We start from the raw sequence: 13,385 nt of genomic DNA on the forward strand, positions 1-13,385 counted from the left end.
TTGTGTAGGTGACAAATTACTAGAGGGAGGAATGGATTTGAAATGATTATATGCTTGAGCTATAGCCTCCTGTAGAAGAAGAAACTTGGCACGGGGGTCAAATGAGTTCCTGAACTTGAGTAAAAGTAAGAAGTGAGTCCTGACCAAATAATTGATGAACCCAAGTCAGCCCTTTAGTTCTCCAGGATTGCCAATAAATAGGATGTTTCTTGACCTGAATAAACTGGTTGTTCTAAGTAGTAGGATTAAAAAACGAGCGTAGATCTGTGGGAGAATAGGAAATAACAGAAGTTAATAATCTGCAGGTATTATTGATAATAGTAGACATTTTTCAAGTTTTTCGCATGAAAGTCAGGAATTCTGAAAATGAATAAGGAGACTAAAAAAAGCCTGTTCCAAATCAACCCATAACGGAGTGTATAAAGAAGAGGGTGCAATCCAATGGGAGGACTTTCTTAATAGGAAGAATTTATGATATTTAGGAAAATCAGGAAAGTTCACTCCACCTTCAGCTTTAGGCTGCTTTAGCTTGACTAAAAATATACATGGCTTTTTATTATTCTAAAGGAATGTAGATCGTGTTGAATTTATTTTCTTGTAGTATTTAAAAGGGACATGTAAGGGACAATTGGAAAGAATAATTGGAAAGAGTAAAAAGAATGATAGGAACCAGCATCATCTTAAAAGTGTCAAGACGACTCCACCAAGACAAATAGAGAGAGTGCCATTTACTAGTTAGGGAAGAGATTTTCTGAATGCAAGTGTCTATGTTGATAGAAATGGAAGAGGTGAGGATGGAAGAGAATTGGAAGCCAAGGTATTTAAATTGTTTGACTTGCCATTTAAAATGAGAAGAAGAAAAATCATGATGAAAAGTAAGTTTATAAAGGGGCACAATGTCATATTAGTTAGTATTCAACTTATAACCGTAGACAGAGGAATAGGAGGCAATTTCTGACGCAAAAGCAGGAAACTTGCTGTGAATCATAAATGAAACCATGTATATTAGCATTCTGACGAATCTGAGACAAAAATGGTTCTAATGCTAAGTTAAAAGGAAGAGGGGAAAGGGGACAGACTTGGCGAACTCCTCTGTGAAGAGTGAACTAAGAAGATGTCGTATCATTAACACAGATGGAAAGGTGTAAAGGAGAGAAATAAAAGACATGAAACTGAACCAGGCTAAAGTGTGGAGTGAATAAGACCAAGTGATACGATCAAAAGCCTTTTCAGCATCTATGGCAGTGGCGGCTATAGAATCATGCAAACGTGTAGACCTAGAAATAATATTAAAAAACAAACAAGTCTTATCCGAAAAATATCTGCCCTTAACAAAACCAGATTGTTCTTTTGCCAAGAGATCAGGAAGAAGCGGTCTGAAGCTAATGTTTTTGAGAATTTCTTTTTGGTCCAAGTTGACTACAGAGATGGGTCGTAATTTTTACAAAACTGTAATCCTTGCCTTCCTTTAGAAGAAGATAGATTAAGGCATCTAAAATGAGCCAGAAAAGCTAGCCAAATTAGCAAAGGAATGAATTAACAGACAAAATTTGGGGAAAGCAATTTGGAAACGTGTATATAAAATTCAGCCATGAAACTGTCTGACCCTGGAGCCTTGTCTTTTTTAAGGGAAGGCAATGCAAGCAGAAGTTCTGTTTGAGTAATATCTGTCTGATGAGAAGTCAACTTGAGAGGAAGCTGACTTAGAAACAGAAGACAGATAACTTAAGATTGCGGGTTCTAAGGGTATATAAATATTAGTGTAAAATTGCTGGAATTGAGCTAGAATATCCTGATCTTTGTGATGAGAAGTGACATCATCATCAATAATTGATTCAATGAATAATTTGTTGTGTTTCAGATAGTTAGCTAGCAACTTTCCAGACTTGTTTTGGGGTCCATAATATTTAGTGCTGGATTTGAGAAGGTAAGAAACCGCGTTAATCGTAGAAACTTTACTACATTGGAGTTTGGCTATAATTAGTTGATTTAGAGATTGTTGGGAATGGGACATGTAGTAAGAATGTTTTAAGAGTTTAATTTAATTAAGAATTTGTTTAGACTACAATTGAGATAATCATCTTTTTTTAGAAACAACATTAATTATGAAATCACGAGCTGAGGCTTTAAATGTATCCAATACAGTGTGAAAAAAAACATCTCCCATCTGATCAAAGAGGAAAAAATCTTGGGCAAAAGTAGTAAAAGAAGACGTGAATGAGGAGTCCAATAATAATGAATGACTAAATCTTCACCATTTAGGAAGAGTGGATTTGGGCAACATTTCTAAATGTACAGATACCAGGGCATGATCAGAGATCAGTATGGAACCAATATCTGCTGAATGTAAGGATTGAATTAGTTGGTGTGAAATAAAAATAGAGCGGCAGATTTATGTTTCCTGGCGCATCCCTGCAAATCACCCGGGTTATGCGCCAGGAAAGATGCGTCTCGCAAGTTTACCCTTGCGCCACCACAGATGCGCCGCATTTACAATGCAGTGCATCATGGCGCAAGGATAAACAGATGCATGACGCATCTGATGGCATAAGGGCGGCGCATTGCTGGAGTCGTGTCGCAAGCACGACGCAACTCCAGCAATGCTCAGGGGCTGCCCATACCGAACATGCTGCGTCATGCCTTACGCCTGCTTCAAGCAGGCGCAGGGTTTTGACGAAGCAGCGTCGGAAAAGTGACTCAGTGAAATCTTGTAGATTTCACTGCGTCACTTTTCCGAGGCTTTTTCCGACAGAACGCCCACCCTGCATACATTAAACCTGACGCAGGTTTTATGTAGCGCAGGGCTTTACAACGTGACGCATCTCCCTAGATGCGTCACGTTGTAAATAAGGCGCAACATGGCGCATGGTTTTCGCCGCCACTGCGTCACAGAAGTGACGCAACGGCGGCGTAAATGGCTCGCAAGGGGCTTGTAAATCTGCCCCATAGTCAATTTGAGATTGTATATGGTGTACTGGGTTTACTGGGTAAAAATGTTTACTATCCTAAAGTAGGGTTGCATAACCCCCAGGCATCAGTAAGGTGGAGACTTTGAAAAGCTTTTACAAAAGTTCTTTGTCATTTGTTTGGAATAAAATGAGATGAGAAATGTCTGTCAAGAAAAAGGTCAGCAGGTAAGTTCCAATCACCAGCCAGAACTAGATTGTCATCAAGATATTTAAAAAGCTTCTGTGAAATTATAGACCAAAATTGACAATCGGGTGCATTAGGACCAAATATGTTGAAAAGAAAAATTGGAATTTTATCAATACATACCTCCTCATCTTTTTCCTGCAAAAAAATAACTGAACTTATAATGATTTATGACTCAATCTCACAACTCCATGCTTTTCCCCCATAGCAGGCGAAAAGAAGACTTCACCCACCGCCCCCACTGTAATTTCATAGATTAAATATCCGAGAGATGAGATTCCTGCAAAAAACCTATGTGCACGTTAAGCTTCTACAAATAAGTGAGAACACATTGTCTTTTAACTGGAGAATTCAAACCCCTGACATTCCAGGAAACCATTGTCAACACCATTGAGAGATGACAAATTGAAGAGAACAATCAAACAATATTCGAAATAGAATATAGCAAGGCCACATAAGTCACAGAGGAAAAAACGTCTTAGGAAATAGAAGAAAAGGTAAAAGGCCCAAAATAAGAAAATAAGAGGAAAAAGAAAGAACGAGAGTAGAAAGAAAAAGAAACCCAAAAAGAGAACCTCCAATACTATTATAGCGCAAACAGGGCTAACAGACAACAAGAAAGGGAAACATACTGAACAATAACTTGATGAAAGCGGTGGTGGGCCACATGGAGAAGACTTCACATCTGATTCACAAGGGGTGACATGGTGCAGGGGGCGGTGAGACAAGTAATGGGAAACGAAGACAGCCATATCATAAAAAAAGCACCTGTAAGGAAGAAAAAAGAACAATGTATAATATTAAGCATAAACAACCATCATGCTTTATACTAAAACTACAGAACCCATCAACAATAGTAACATAATATAATTCCTTAATGACAACAGATTAGCAAAGCAAACTCAACAACAAAATCCAGTCATGTTGTAGAAGTTGAGAGAACAACATCCATGTAATTGTTTTATTGTTATAGTTGACTTTAAAAAACACAGGGATGGAAAAGTCCAAACCGGGCTCCTATTGGACAAAGGGCAGGTCTTATACTCAAGAAGTCTCTTCGCCTGTCTGTTGTGCTCTTGGCATAGACTTGGGAAATATATATATAATGCCCTGACCAGGAAATCCATCTAAGACGTCTAGCAACGGAAATAGCCTTCATTCATTCCGTATATTCCAAAAATCTACAGGATGACACCTCTAGGTCTCTTATGAGGCAAAGCATTCAAAGGAGGGCCCCCCACTCTGTGAGCTCTCTGAATGTTAAATTGCAGCCATTTTGGTAGTTGTAAGATCTGAGGCAAAAATGTTTTGAAGAAAGAGTAAGGGCCCGATGTACGTAAAACCGAAATACCGAGTTCTTAATAGTGATTTTTATCGAATCGCTATTAAGAACTCGGTATTTCCGATGTAGATAAAAAAAGCGCTAAAAGTTAGTGAATCGGAAAAAATCGCTAATAAAATACTGAATTCTCATTACCGAATCGGTATTACTGATTCCATAATACCAATTTGGTAATTAGCGAATCAGGTATTTAAAAAAATCGCAAATCTGTGCTTCAGCCAATCCTGTGCTTCCTGATGACCTCACAACCAGGAAGTGGCCACACCCATGCAGCTGCACTGATCCTGAAGCTGTTGGAGAGGCAGGGAGCAGGAGCAAAAGCACAGAAGCTGCACAGCAAGCACCTAGCTGATACACAACAACAGAACCATGGACTCACAAGAGAAGGGGAAGGATGGTGGAGAAAGAAAACACAAACACAAATTCAGTGAGAGGGAGTTGGATGTTCTTAAAGAGGAGGTGGTGAAGGATCACGACCAGCTCTTTGGCAAGAAATCACTGCACATCCGTGAGGCTCAGAAAAGGAGGATTTGGCTGGTGATCCAGCAGAAAATCAATGCAATTGGTGTCACCCATCGCTCAACAGAGGACCTCAAGAAGCGATGGTGTGATCTCAGGAAACGTGCCAAGGAGAGGGTGGCCGACCGGATGAAACAAGCCAGGAAGACAGGTGGGGGACCTCAACCGCACCTGCACTGACTGCATTAGAACAAAGGGTGGAGTCCACCCTCCAGCCGGAGAGCGTCAGTGGCATCCGAGACGTGGACAGTTCAGCCACAGGGTCCAACAGACCAGGTAAGCTGCATGCACAGCATGCCGTGCCCCCTCCCTAACCCCAATCCCCCTGCAAGAATCCCACTCCAGACCATCTTTTGCCTAAAATCAGCAATGTATCATGGGAGATGTAGTCCCTATAAACTAATAGCACATCAGTCAGTCCACAAATAGCATATGTATGTCACACAGATCAACACATTAGCAAGCGGGGGACAGGCAGCTAGATTGACAGTCATGAAATTTATTTGAAGGCAAATGCTGCCAGACAAGCGGGTAATAGTACATTCTGTATCCAAAGGTGAAACATCGCGCAAGTCTGCAGAAGGGGAGACAGGAGAGGCTTCCAGGGAGCAAAACACATTGGAGGAGGATGTCCTATCACCTGCTGACACCACACCACCACCACCACCACCACCACCACCATCACCATCACCACCACTGCCACCATATGCCAGGAGGTATACAGTGGGTAGCCTCCAGGTGATGGAGGGCACAGAGGATGAGAGCCAGAGAGCACAACAGATCCCACATGATGATAGACGGGCATCTGTAACACAGTCCCCCATGGAGGTTGCCCACACAGGTGCACGTAAACGCCGTCAAAGGGCACACAGTCCTGAGGCAGAGGAGTCCAGTGTCTTCTCCGGTCTGAAGGGGCAGATGCTTAAAGTGCAGTGCCTGCAAGGAAAAACAATGAGGGCAATGCAACACCAGATGGTGGCAAACAATAGACACATCAATGACAAGAAGGAGGCCATATACCACCTCAAAAACACCGTGGCAGAGGGCATGAAGGAGATGTCTGATGCTGGGAGGCTGTTTTGCAGCAAGATTGATAGAGACTGTGGTGCAAGGTGCAGGGACAGACAAAGACTGGAAGGACACACTAAGGCAGTTAACAGGCTGTGCAATGCCACCCATGTCCTCAGCAGGCGCTCAGTGGCCATGCAATTGGAGATGGCCAAGTGCAGCCGGGAAATCACTCAGGGGTTGGTAACAGTCACCAGTGCTTTGGAGGTGCTTCAGACCAACCAATTTACTGCCACAGGGTCGGGGGATGGGGCTGAGAGTGAAGAGGCAACAAGCCGCAGCAGCATCACCCCCCCCCCCATTACAGGAAGCACAGTGGTAGGCACGGTTCAGCCGTAGGACACAGCACTGGCTAGGACAGTGTGCCTGCTGAACGCAGCAGTGCTGCGCGTGGGTGCAAGAGATAAGCACTGCCATCACATTCCATTGTGTGGTGGGTGACGTAACCCATTGGACACAATGATGGGACTAGGGCTGTTGCATGGTGGAGTGACTATGCCATGTTTGACTTGACCAGGCACTATGAGGCCATCATAGTGTTGCGGTGTGCGGTACAATTGCCTGACTGAAGGTCATTTAAATGCCGTCACACAATTGCAGTTACTTGCTTTGTCTCATTACTTACTCAGAAATAGTTGTGTGTGATCTCTGCCCGTCTCTGTCTCCCATCTGGTGCAGGTGCGACCCCTGCAGCGCTGTGCTGTGGCTTGGGACATTCCTCATCCTCATCCTCTGGTTTCCACTGGTGTCCCCCTCTTTGTGGCAAGGTTGTGCAGCATGGCACATGCAGCTATCATTTTGCAGCAGATCAGGGGCCGGTACTGCCATGCACCTCCACTTTTGTGGAGGTAGCAGAACCTGCTTTTGATGAGTCCAAAATTACACTCCACCACATTGCGCGTAGATTTATGTGCCACATTAGATCTCCTTTCACTTGGGGTAGATGGGTTGAGGTACGGAGTCAGGATGAAAGCATGCACCGCATATGCGCTATCACCTAAGTGTAAAAGAAAGGAAAATTATTATTCACAGTCAGAAATCGTCGCATCAAATGTATACTTCAGGGTGTGTCACATGGATTTACCTAGCAGGTAGCCTTCTCCAAATTCACCCACAGCAAGACCGGTATAGATCCCACTGTTCCTGAATATGTAGGAATCATGCGTGCTCCCTGGGAATTTTGCCACTATGTCGGTGATGATGTGAGAAGCATCACATATAACCTGTACATTTATGGACTGTGTGGATTTGCGGTTGCGGTAGATGTACTCAGTCGCAGCAGTGGGGCAGATTGGTATATGTGTTCCGTCAATGCACCCTATTACGTGTGGGAACTGGGCCTTCTGATAAAAGTCTATCTTGGTCTTGTGGCATCCTTTGCAACACGGCGTCCAGGAATGTATTGAAGACGTGACAAGCAACTCTGTGAGACTCCACCTGCCACATCTATTACCCCCTGGTAACTGCCGGATGCCAGTAGGTGCAGACAACAGAGTACCTGTACATGTGGAGGTATTGCGTGTGCCCTTGGTGTCTGGTGCTCCAGGATTGGGTGCAGGTCCAGGATGGTGTCTGTGTGAGGCCTGTACCCCTCATGGATTTCAGCCTCTGTGAGTTGGAATAAGGTGATGCGCAACCTGTATACGTGTTCCTGTCATCTCCAGATCCTTTGTGCTGCAGCTCGTATCCTTAACCGCCTTCCTATGACTTAGAGGGCCGCCATTGTTTTCAGGCTGATGCATTCTGGGTCTGTTTATATGCTGTGCACCTGGTTACCACCTGCTTTGAGTTCATGGTAATTTGCGACTCTTAATCAGCGATTTTGTAATGATTCGGTAACAGCGAGTTTATGTACATTGCTTTGCGACATTTTTTAGCAATTCCTTATTTTGCTAATCGCTAAATAGTGAGTTGGTGTGCCATTTTCGCAAAATAAGGAATCGCTAGTTGTTTTCCATTGTTTTTAGCGATTCTTTATTTAGCGATTCGGTGTTTCTGCCTCTACATCTCACATGGGTTAATAGCGATCACTAACGCTGAAATCTGCGATTTTCAGCGTTACCGATCTCTATTTGGCCACCTACATCTGGCCCATAGAGTCTACCCCTTCTGTGCCCTCTTGAAGACCATAAATAGACAGGTTTGTCCTCTGATTTCAATTTTCAAGGACTTCATCGTGCTTTTGTAAAGAAAAAACCTGTAGCTGAAGGGAGTTCACTTTAAATGACGTGTCATTAAAGTTAGTAATTTGTTGCTCCGTCGACGACAGACGCTCCTCCATGAGTCACCATCTATCACTGAGAGATTGTAGTTTGGCATTAGTGTCCTGTATAAAGGGGAGCAGAACACTAATTTCCTCTAATAAAAGGTCTAGTGAAGCCCCAGGTAAAGGCTTTGTAGGTGGCGGTATCATGATTTTAAATATGTTCCCTTTGAAAGTCTGCGGTCTTGCGGGACTTGTAGTTTAAAATTTGAATGTGTAAATAATAGCCATCTGGAGGCATAGCATTATAGTTGATCAATGCAGATTTATTTAGGGTCAACGGTGGGTCCGGAAGGTGGTGGAAATAAGAAGGCACTTTATATAGCACCACACACCTTGGACTCAACTAGGTCTGAGTAAATAGTTTTTGATAAATTGGGAAGCATCCACATTTTCCTAGGTTCATAGACAACTTGCAAGTTATCAGAATTTGTCTCTCTGGAGTGTAAACATGGTGTAAAAAGGTAATTGAAGTTTTGAATTGGTTTGTTTTACAGGAAACATTGTGTGTGTGTTCATTTCAGGGCTTACAAAATACCTTTCAAGAGTTGCACCTGGATTGATCTACCCATCACAGACTCGTCCCAATACCAATCATTTAGCTTAGGAATCATGTAATAGTGCACAATATGTTGAGCTATTCCTGCTGTGTGTTACTTGAAGGCCACAAGCTGGAGTGTCAGGATCGCAGTAGCATTGCCTCTTGCAGTGGCAGCACGGATTGGGGGTGGCGGAGGAAGGGGAATGTAAAAAAGAAACAGCAAAAAACACTTACCTTTTCGCCACGTATCGTGTCTCTGCTCTGTCTCATCTTTCGTGGGACTCCGGCTAAACAGCAACTGGAAGCACAACCAGGCTGCCCTGACCAATCACATCGCTGCAATGCGCGTTGTGATTGGTAAGCGCCCAGGCTCCCCTGACCAATCACAATGCTGCAATGAAGCGTTGTGATTGGTCTGAGAGCCGTGATTCAGCGCTCAGCCAGGGAATGGGGGTCTGGGTATATTCTACACGCAGGCTGTAAATGCAAAGTACGCATGAATGCTTGGCCGGCCAGAGAGGGCCAGCAAAGCATTCATGCACACTTGGAGTGGGCAAACCACTCTTCTCCTGCCCTGCTCTGAGAGCAGAGCAGCCCCACCTGCCCACAAAGCAGCTGGAAATATTAAAATGACAGGTTATTATCATTTTATTTTTTCTTTCCTCACACTGCTTGAAAGCAATGGGGCGACGCTCCTCCGCCTTAGCAGAGGAGCCTCCACTGGCCTCTTCTTCATTTTGGCAAACTTAATGGTACTAATTTTTCTACTTCTTCAACAAAAAGATCCTACCACTACACAATATATCCGTCCTTGTTTGGGAAATTATAATGATGGTGGTGAAATTGGTGTTAGACCCCTACAGTTTTTCATCGAATCGTCGCGTCTTCGTAGGTCGCAGCACGTCCCACCATGTAGAGGGAAGACCCCTATGATGAAGCATGACACTGAATTAATTTTCAGTGTGTGAGGGGTATTTTAAGAAACATAGAGTGTTCCCCAATTTCACCACCATCATTATAATTTCCCAAACAAGGAAGGATATATTGTAGTGGTAGGATCATTTTGTTGAATAAGAGTACAGAGAGTACTGAGAGGAGGACGAATCTACCCTCACCCCTCTTCACTTTTTGTTTTTCTTACAAATTTTTCTACTTCAGAAGTATGATAGGTGGGCTGATGTTGTCCAGATTCTAATCAATAGATGGCACGTTAGACCGAGATCTCAGCAGGAGATATGTTACCCCACAGAGTTCAACACCTGCGTTCTGCTGGAATACCCATTAGGCATAAACACTGACATAAATTGTGCAGTAATTTGGCACACCAATGTTTTTTTCCTCACTCACATTTTACCAGAATGGGAAAAGGAACTAAGGGCTGCCAAGTGGTACACCAGGATATTTCACCTTTGTCATTCAAAAAAGTGGTCTCTCTGTTCTTTATATGCCTGGACAGCAGATTGGATTAGGAGAAAAAAGTTCCTGTAAAGATCAGCTGGCTAGAGTGGGAGGGTGAATGGTAGAGTTGATAGACAGGAGAGAGTGCCTCATTTTGTTGCCAAAGATCAATTCTCCAGGAAAAGAAGTACATTATGTATCTGCACCACTGGAAGGAGGAAATCCTGGACATTTTCTTTTTTGGGATTTTCTAAATTCAACCCACTGCAGAGTGAGAAACTGAAAGTGGGTGAGGAAGGACCATGGGCTTTGCTGGTTGCGGCACAAACATATTCCTAACTGGATGCCTAAGTACTGGCTAAAATGTTGTCTGCAGCTCTATCTTGAATATCTTCCTACAGCTGTCTTTTTGAGAACTGGTAGTAAAATGTTTCTCCCTAAAGTGCACATGAATATTTGGACCTATTTCCCTAAACAAGCCTTTCTGCTGGTATAACGTGCTTCAAGAAGCATATATGCTGAGGATAACCTGCATCCTGGCAATTGCTAACACCCTTGAGAGTACCTTGTGCTAGGGAGTTAACAGGGCTGAGGGGATAAAAAGCTGGGGCCCTGACGCACCCTCTCAGAGAGAAAACCTATACAAATGCTACTATAGAATGACATTTAATACAATACAGAAAAAATGCAACATGACAGGAATGTTTGGAATGTTTAACAATAAAAGCATTCTACAGAAATTGATACTCGTCTGATAAAGAATCATAAGCAATGCAGTGTCTCTAGGATAGGGATTACTGAATGGGTAATTCATTGTTCAATAAAACTATAGAGTCAAGAATTACTCTAAATGATTCCTTTCTTGATTGCTAACCCAGGCAAAGTATCTGCAACATGATGGCTTTGGCAGGCTTCTCCCAGACTAATTCAAAATGTACCATTTGCTAATCTTGCTGGACTGTGGAACTGCATAATTTAAATTCCACCCTTACACATCACAGAAATGCACTTATATATGTGCACTTGACATTATATTCATCGTCTGCCTTCATTTTAGTAACATGTGTGAAACATTTAAACAATTTACTAAAATGTATTCATTGTAGAACATGGAGATTTATACCACTGATGTTCAGTTTCAACATGAATCAAGTATTCTTTATTCATGTTTTACACTTACACTTCAAGCTATATTTGCATATGTAGACATGTCTTCTTTTGCCCAAGTTTTGCAGTTCTTTTAAAGTCACCCGAGTTCATGTATATCTATGTAATCGAAGTGCACATTAAAAACTCATTTTAGTTAGCCAGACTACAGGCCTCAGTTGAAATGTATTTTGCTTGCTAGCATGCTTTTCCTTTCTTGTAGGTTTATTATTTCATTAGCTAGAGAAAGGCGTATTATCTGTATTAGACTGCTGATAGAGAGGCCTGAGAGGGACTTGGCAGTGAACATGGAGAAACAATGGTCGAAAGAAGCTTTCTATTCATTGTGTACCAGTATGGCAAGATGTTCAAGGCTGAGAACCGCAGCATCACTTCACTGCATTGGGTATTCAGAGCTACGTCGCGGATGCACTTAATTGGTGCTCTGATCGGTTCCTGCTGGTGTGAAGGAGATAAGATGTTTTTGAATCTCCTATTACTTTTATATTGGTGTTTCCATAGTTTGACTTAGGAGAGATTCCCTTTAAACTTAGACAGGTACAAACCTCTCTGCTTGGCCTATTCTTGCATGTGTGAAGCTTTAAGCTAAGCTCTCATTGCCTTTTCCTTTAGACTTCTACTGAAGTCTAAACATGCTGACACTATCTTCTTCTCCTACTCCTTCTATACTCCCGAATTAGAGACTCGATAGATAATTCTATATTTGACCCATTTTAGACTAGATAAGGGATGTTTCTTTATGGAACATCTGTTCACTTTTATCTGCTATTGTATAATTGAGGCTATCACAATTCTGTATTATTATTCTATTGCGTCTCAACTAACTGAGATATTTTGCTTTGCCTTTTGTACTAATGTACTTATTGAATTGGCATTTGGCTTGTATATTTACTGGATTGATCATATTTAGGGCTCCTGGTTTTATGGTATTTTTTTGTGGACATTTCCCTCTGTATTTATCCATATTTATTTTTTGATAATTTTATCTGTATATCTCTGTATTTATGTTGGGTTTTGTGGAAAAATGAAGCTGAAATTAGTATATTTCCACATTTATTTAACCGATAAATATGCACTCATGCTTGAATGCCTGCCAGATTTCAGTGATCTGAACGCCCGCAGAAGATACATTATTGCACTTCTATGAAAATATGCACATTTCAGTATCAACCTTGTGCATAGCTACTGCTGTTTAAGCCTCTTTAGTAAAATGATTTTCTTTTTTAACCCGATAACCTATCAATTCACACAGCTATTGGCCTGGCAGTCATGGCAGACAGTATTTAGAATTACTCAAAAAGTAACCCAATTTCTGTTTTTATCCACATTTAAAAATAAATACAGACAAGAAAATAAATGTTTTCTGTCTGTATGTATCTGTAAAAATCAGTAAAAACGGAAAACAGGGAGCCTTAATCATATTTAGTGAATGTTTATCCTCATTGTGGAGTCGCATGGCTTCACAAGTTAAATTGTATCGTTGATGTTTTCGCCCTTTCAATGCTTTATGTCAGTTATCAAAGGTTCATACGACCAATGGGGAAAAGTCTTTGATGACTTGACTAAGAAATTACACTGTAAGGTCCAGGACGATCTAGCAAGATGGTAGGAAGTTGAATAGTTAGCTATTGAAGCAAAGGGAGTTAGTGTATCTCTTGGAGAAATTCTAGACTTGCCCAAACCCAGCCCTAACCCTTAAAACCCAGTTCCTATTGATTCACAGAGTTCTAGAGGTTTGGAAAATAGTTGTAACAGCAGAGAAGAGAGTAGTAATAGGGTCACGCTCTGAAATTGTTAATGTCAAGCTTGCTGTATTTTGCTGAGATTGCGAGTTGTGATGAGATGATGTTATAGTTGTGGTACAGATGTGAATGTGCTTAATGCTGAGCAGTTGATGTTATTGGGCTCAAAGTAGCCTAAGATGCCGGGACAGA

Source organism: Triturus cristatus, chromosome 3_2 (assembly GCF_964204655.1).
Source record: "Triturus cristatus chromosome 3_2, aTriCri1.1, whole genome shotgun sequence".
Lineage (NCBI taxonomy): Eukaryota > Metazoa > Chordata > Amphibia > Caudata > Salamandridae > Triturus > Triturus cristatus.